Source organism: Rhodnius prolixus, unplaced genomic scaffold, assembly GCF_049639745.1.
Source record: "Rhodnius prolixus isolate KJV_2025 unplaced genomic scaffold, Rpr scaffold_8, whole genome shotgun sequence".
Taxonomy (NCBI): Eukaryota; Metazoa; Arthropoda; class Insecta; order Hemiptera; family Reduviidae; genus Rhodnius; species Rhodnius prolixus.
Window position 1 is genome coordinate 32,641,951 of NW_027411593.1, and position 7,519 is coordinate 32,649,469.

Below are 7,519 nucleotides of genomic sequence, written 5' to 3' on the forward strand. Positions count from 1 at the left end.
TTTTTTTTGGGTACCCCCTCGTAGAAGATGTCGAATACGTCATTAGAAGCCTAGGCGTAAGAAGATGGGGAAAAGTCGCTTTGGTGAAAGAGGAAGATTGAGGAGATCCTTCGAGGACTATAATACCAAGAAAGAGGATTCTATACCTTATTGAGCGACAAGGAAACATAAATAACTACTGCGCTTTGGCAAGAAAATCTACTTGAAAGATTCATAAAAAGTAATAAAAATTTTATTATTGACATAAAAAACAGAAGTTTTTATAAAGAACTTTATAAAATAATTTTTTATAAATATTAAGTCATCGTTATTTCTTAAATTTAACTTTTTTGAGGGTATAATTTGAATTGAAATGTTTTATTTAATTTTTGCTGTTGAAGACTAAAATTAAATCAGTTTTTTGAAAAAAGAAAAAAAAAAATCTATTATTTATAACATTTGTTATTAACTTCCTTAATTTATAAAAGACAACCCTGATGGCATTTCGTTATTAAAAGTGGAAATGTCTCGTCGTCAAATGTAATCTCGTCTTTATTTCTTTTCTTCAGAGGTTTTTCCTGTAACATTTTATGTTAGGCAGTCCAAAACCCTTCATGCTGTCTTTTATTCTAGGCCAACTTGTTCCTCTTTATATCTCTTACGTTACTGTGCCTTCTATTGGTGAACACATGCTCCCAAGGGTGGTAACATTCAGTGTTTGACAATCTTACCTCCATCTTCCTATTTTCAGAAGAGGTTTTTCTTTTACAGCCATTTAAGTAGTCCTTCTCGTTTATATCATTCTAAAACCAAATAAAATGTGATTTTTATATATTATATATTTTTCATTAATTTTAAAAATTGATTAAATAAATAAAATTGCCAGTCTTTGTTTAAGAGTTATTACACCAAATTTTACCATTTTCATGAAAACTTTGTCCATCAGGTCAAATTTTTACAATTTTAGTAACACATTTACTCTATATTAATGTTAAGGTTACAGGGTCCTGCATTAACCTGAAAGTTTTCTTTTTAGAAAGGTTTAAAAATTATGCCTTAGTCAATAATACCGTCCTAAAACTTATATTCTGGCAAAAATTTTCGAATAAAAGATTACAGAGCTGCATGTGTGAAGCCATTTTTTGAATTTAACCACCAAATAGTGCTGAAAAATTCTTTCAGTGCGGTATACCTACTTCGGATGAGAGAGTTTACCCGTTAAGGTGTAGACTATACTTTCTAAAAGTGGGCGTTAACGGCCCCACGGTAAAGGGCTCAGAGAAAATTGGGGCAATGACTGATTCGTATTTTTCAAATATTTTACAGTAAAATCAAAGCCTACTTCGATTATTTAGTTGTTTTCTATTTAATTTTGGCAACATAAGCCAATTCAACAATTGCTCCCTGTATTGTGGAAGATTGTTCAACGATTTTTGATAGCATTCTCATCGTCGTATTTGTGTTGAACGTGGATTTAGTGCTGTGGTAACGCACAATAATCAAATAAATCGTTTGCATGTTACCAAAAGCGGTGACTTACCGCTGTTTTTTTTGAGTAAATTCGAGCCCGATATTAACAAACTTGTTAAAAATCATCAGATCCATCTTTCGCATTTTTGCTAAATATTATTTATTAAGTTGCCTTTTATTGCTCTCATTAAAACAGTCTCATTTAAAATGTAAGTTTTGAACTCAGAAACAGGATAAGACTCAAATGGCACGCTATAATTAAATTACATTAATATTGCGATTGTGATTAAGATGTGGTAAAGTTAAAAATTTTATGGGGCACTAGAAAAATAATTGATCCCCCAAAAAATGTGCATATCGCTCTCGTTATCCGAAATCGGAGCAGCTCGCAAAAATTCTTCCTAGTGCAAAGAAAAATGATGAAAATTTGTAAAAGTTAAATGTATTTTTAAATTACAATTTTCTTTCTTTTTCTTTTTTTTTTGGCGCATCAACAGCTGAGGTCATTAGCGCCCGGAGCTTTTTCCAGTGCACTGCCGGCCTCCGGACAGTGTTCTCTCGTTACAGACAACACTGTTCATCACCGGACAGTGAGCTGTAAGAAGCTCCTAGGAAGAGAAAATCTAAGGGTCAGCAGCTGGATTCGAACCCGGGACCTCCGCGTGGGAGTCCAGTACGCTAACCGCATAGCTAATCCCTTCCCTCTACAATTCTCATTTCTTTTATTATTTATTTTATAAAGTAATATTAGTGGAATTGTGCTACATTTTGTTGCTAAAACATCCCTTATTTTTTTCTTTTTTCTTCCAAGTAAGGGATAAAGAACAAAAAAAAAAATGACATTTCACGAGCGCCTAGAATAAGATTAAAGCACTCTGAACTTTTCGCTGTTAAACTAAATTAAGTCATCGGCGCAGCAGATCACGTAAGCGCTTAGTTCAACGTGCATAATGGTTTTTCTTCTTCAACCACCATTGCCCTTCTTCCTACATTTATAAAACATCGTCGATCCCTCAACTGACGAGAAGGGCTCATTGCTAGCAGTTAGCTTGTTACTTGTAGGACGATAAGAAAGTAAAAAAACTTTATCTTAAACTTAGGTTTCAAAACCGTTTTATGGACTAACTAGCATCTATCTTGCATAATGACGAATTAAGGTAAAAAGTTAAGGTTATTGGTTCCTAATAAAATATTCTTAATATTGGAATAGCCTTTCCGGAAATAGGCTCTTATAGTATCTTAACTTCTTCACGAAATAAGAAAACGTGTCATTCCTAAAATTTTTCGGAAGAAATTATTAAAGGAAATATCTTCGCTTAAAACAAATACAATATATGAAAATAATTACCTTCAACAGTTTTCAGAGGCATTAATTAAAATGATATTTTACAATAAGCGCATGTCTACTTAGCAACATCTCTAAAATTAAGTTTCTTAGACAAAAGATATGCGATGACAAGGACATAATAAAATATTTTTTGGTCAAATTCTTCGATTTTCTAAGCGATTGCTAGTAATTGTAACTAACATAATGTGGCGTTCCGCCTTGGAGTCGAATAATACTGTTATTTTCTTAATTTAATAAAACAGTTATATTTATGAATTCAAACTGTTAGAAAAGTGAAAGGTAAAAGGAGACGTGACGCTATTGATTTAGGGTAGAAATTAAAAAAAAAAACTAATATTGTAAAAGGTCTCATAATCTCGAAACAAGCATCTTATGGAGCTGTTTTATTCTTTGTTGATTATCTAATTCTGCTTAATGCAAAAAATAAAAAATAAAGATAACTGAAATATTGTAACCAGAAAGGATAATTGCTAGATCCTTATCCTTTGTAGCATGTTAAAGAGAGAATGAGCCAAAAGTTTATCTTTTTATTAAATATGTCGTCTGACTAGAGTAAATAAAATTAACAAAATGTTCCAGCCACTTAAAATAATAAACATTTTTACCATCAGGGCGTAAGCAACTGAAATTCATTATGTATTATCTATTTGTTTTTTAAAACTACCTGATACTCGTATTATATCTTTAGATAAGCTAAACATATAAATAAGGCGCTACAAAATAAAATAAAAATTGTTACAAATTGGAAAGGTTATTGAGAGAAATAATGTGTTAGAGATTTGTGAGAAATAAGACGAAATAGAAAATAGGATAAGACCATGGGTGAAATAGAAGATATATCTAGAGTGATGAGAGTGTGGCGGCTAAGTTTAAGGAGGGCATTGTTTCTTCACAAATGGCCACATTGATCCATGGCTGTCGTCGTCCGGGCGTCCACTGAATAGAGGACCGAGGTCCGATAGAGCCAGGCAACAGCGGCAGCAGCAACACGGGGACACCCTACCCAACAGCCACATAGATATTGAGCCTTCTTCCAAGCAAGCAGAATTCAATTTTCTTGTTCAATATCCTCTCCCTTCGTCTTGGCCTCTTCTGCTCTTTCCGTCACACCCATCCATCCCTTTTTCTTAAAGGCGTTCTTGGTGTGTGGCCTCCCTTTTTCTGCTTTCCTTCTATCTACATCCTCCAACACTCCAATTGCGCAAGAAGGTACTTCACTCTTCTATCGTCATATTTCCCTTCTTCATTCACTATCTATATTTTTCTTTCATTCTTCTCTCTTCCTCCTGCCTTCTTTCTCTTTCTCTCCTGCTATGTCGCTCACTCGTTTCCTTTCGGCCGCCTTTATCGTGCTTGCATGCAAATTTTATTTACACTGCAGTGGGAATCTTTTTCCGCTTTCAATTTTCTCTAAAGGGTATGAGGCTCCAGTCAACCTCTTCTCATCTGAATGCTGAAGAAATGAGCAGCAACAAAACCTCCAGGATCCTGGCACTACCTCCTGCCTCTTTCTTCGTATCCCAAAAGAGAGGAAAAGGGACAGCACCTTCATCTTTCTTGCTCTACTATTCACTTTATTCCTTAGGTCTTTTTGAGCCCTTGCCCTATCTTTCCTAAATTACATATCCATAACCTCGGCCATATTCAATGCACCTTCCAGCAGCCTATTTCTAGTACTGGAGTGACTAACTCATTCATATCTTCCAATACTTATATTCATACTCGATATTAAGCCGAACCTTATATCTTTATATATTTATTTTCTTTTTATATACATACACAGACATCTTCTAATATTATGAGGAATTTCTAACACATTCTTATTCAGTACATTTATTAAATGATTCTCGTAGACAGTAAAAATTACATTCACTTACATCTTACGAAGCTAGATATTAACTTTACTTAAAAAGCTAAGTATAATATCTTTTCTGTCAGCGATTGAGTATTTGACAATGGGGTTATGTGCGTGGACTGGTAACTAGAAGTGTAAAAAGTAATTTTCGTACTTCTATAGCAGTATGTCTACTTTTATGATCAAAATAATGACGTGTTTCTACCAAGAATAGGCGTTTCTTTGGTTTGTACACTGTTCAGAGTTCAGTCAAGGGGATCACGGAGCCCTGTAGACGGTAGGATGTGAGAGGAAACGCGACAAAGTTAGATCAAAAATTCGGTATGAGATAATTTTGGATATAAAATGAGATCAAAGATAGGGAGTAATTATTGTTTACCCTAATTTCTATTTTGAGAGGTAATTAAATATATTGATTTTATAACAAAGGGAAGGGAACCAGAAAAACTAAAAATTTTCTTTGATAATTACGTTTCTCACCACCATCTTTATTACAATATGCCTAATTTAGAACCTAAAACACCTGACTTAAATAATTTTCATTATCTTAATTCCTATTTTGAGTTCGCAGTTTTTCGCCTGATTCTGCCTAAGCACTTCTAAACAGTACGGCTTCTTTTTCCCCTATAAGCGGAAAGTTTTACTCATGATTCAAACGTCAATGAAATAAATGACATAGTTAAGATGATACGTACAAGGTGCAGACAAATAGTTATTTCAAGAAAGTAGCTTTTAATTAAGCAAATAGCTAAGAGATAGCTTGGTGATAGCTTCTCTCTATTAAAATGCTATTTTCCAAGTGCAAATAATAGCCGGCAGAGTAAGTCGAGAAGCCTCTAGTAATTTGGGGTAATAAGAGTATGCACCTGATGAGAAGAGTTTTGTTCAATTGAAATATAACAGTTTCCATCTAATACAAACTTCCTTTTATTCAATGCCAACATAAATATTTTTCCTGCCTACGATAAATGAACATTTTCCAAAAAATTATTTACATCAAATTTTCTTCTTGATGTGATAATTTTTATTTTATTTTAATTCTTCAAGATTTATTTTAAAGGAGTAAGTGTGTATAAGAAACTTTTAATCAGGTTGAAAGTAATGGAGATTTGTGTTGTGATTAGCAAGAGATTTTGTTTTGAATTGTTGAAGTCATTTGTCCTTAAGACAGTAATTAGAGTGAAATAAAAAGTAATAGGGAAAATGGAAGGCAAACAAGGATATTACAGCCATTTTACTGTAGTAATACAGGACTCCAAGAAAACAACGTAAAAGATAAGAACAATAGAAATTAAATATGTACTAGAAAAGAGGCACGAGGGTGGCCTGGATGGTTGAAGTGAAAAATATAGTAATTAAAGGAACTTGGCATCATCAAGTAAGGAGGGGTGTTCAAATAAGATAATCAATAACAAAAAGCTGTGAGGGCAAAGTCCAGGTTGTGGAGAAGGCCGAAGAAATTGATGGTCTGGGGTGACATGTCGAAGGAAGTGATAGCGGCCAAGCAGCAGTGGAAGAACAGCTTAGAGATGCAAGCTGGTCGAGCTGGGAAAAATCAAAGGAATTGAAATGTTGCTCCGATTGATAACCTACAACCTTGGTACTTAGTAGGCATTCAGGAAAAGTAAAGTAAATTTGTTGTCTAGTGTTATCTAGTGAGACAGATTGTTGCAGTGTAAGGGAGCTTCTTTAAAGATGTGTTGAGATTCCCATAGGAATGTTGCTCCTAGAGTGTTGAAAAGAGGCAGTTGGCCTTAACTAGGTAAGATGCTAGATGTCTTGACAGTTTGGACTGACAGTGCTAAGTAGTGGTTTGTGTTGTTTGGCTGGGTTACCTATGGGTACTTTAAGGTATAAGATGTTAGTCCATTGTATGCTAGTAATACTTGGTTAAGTGTTATCTCCGTAGAATGACCAGAGAAGTATGAATGTAATAAATATAATTCGAGTTATCACAATAAATCTAATAAACATATTCTACAGATAATAAAATTTCCTTAAAATTTTTCAATTATTTATTTGTATTTGAATACTTCTGTACTGTGGGTGTTGCTTTTTTTTCTATTAAAATAAGGCAGTTAGTAAGATAGTGGTCATGAATACAGAAGATTGTTGATTAGGAGAAGTTGGATGGCCAAGATACAAATACCCTGTTTTTGTCGACGTAAACCCGGCTGGCCGCCTCCCAGACTTGGACCAACTACCGCCCTTACTAATTCACACAGCCAATATATTATCTTCACTCGCAAATTTACATTCACCGACAAATTAACACTAATTTATATCATTACGCTAGTTTATTTTTTTTTTTATAAACATTTATTAAGTTAAACAATATTTACTTCAAAAACACTAATTTCTTTATAAATCAAATTGCATATAATATTTCCAAATATAGATTACTTTGGTGAAAAGCACTTTAAAGATTTGTACTACTGATTTATTAGTCTTTAAATTCATTCTAACTTTAATATAAATAAGTAAAAGACAAAGTAGCAACTAAAATTGACTTCAACAACAACAAAGTTATGAATGTATAAATTAGAAAATGGTAAATAAATGTCAGTTAATACTTGCACTAGCCTAAATCAGAAATAACTTCATGTTATAATTACTTTACAGCTCAACAAATTTAGCTCTATTATAACTGATCAGCTCAAGTCATAGATCTCATTAGATCTGATACTAATTACGCAGAACACTTTAAAGAAATTACTTAGTTAATAACTTAATTAAAAGCTTGAAAGTTAGGAAACAAACTTAAGATTAATTATTTTCAACAGAGTGGAACAATAGTGTTCAAAATATTAATATAATTGAACGAGGGCAGTTAATGTACTTTAGAAAGTGCCCTATCTTAGTGTGCC

General features: G+C 33.3%; 1 protein-coding gene across 2 annotated transcripts in view; it reads left to right on the forward strand.

The window, feature by feature from the left end:
• The window catches only part of LOC141451222 (polyamine-transporting ATPase 13A3-like), a 268,590-nt gene that overhangs the window by 2,913 nt on the left and 258,158 nt on the right, over positions 1–7,519 (forward strand). The window lies entirely within an intron of this gene.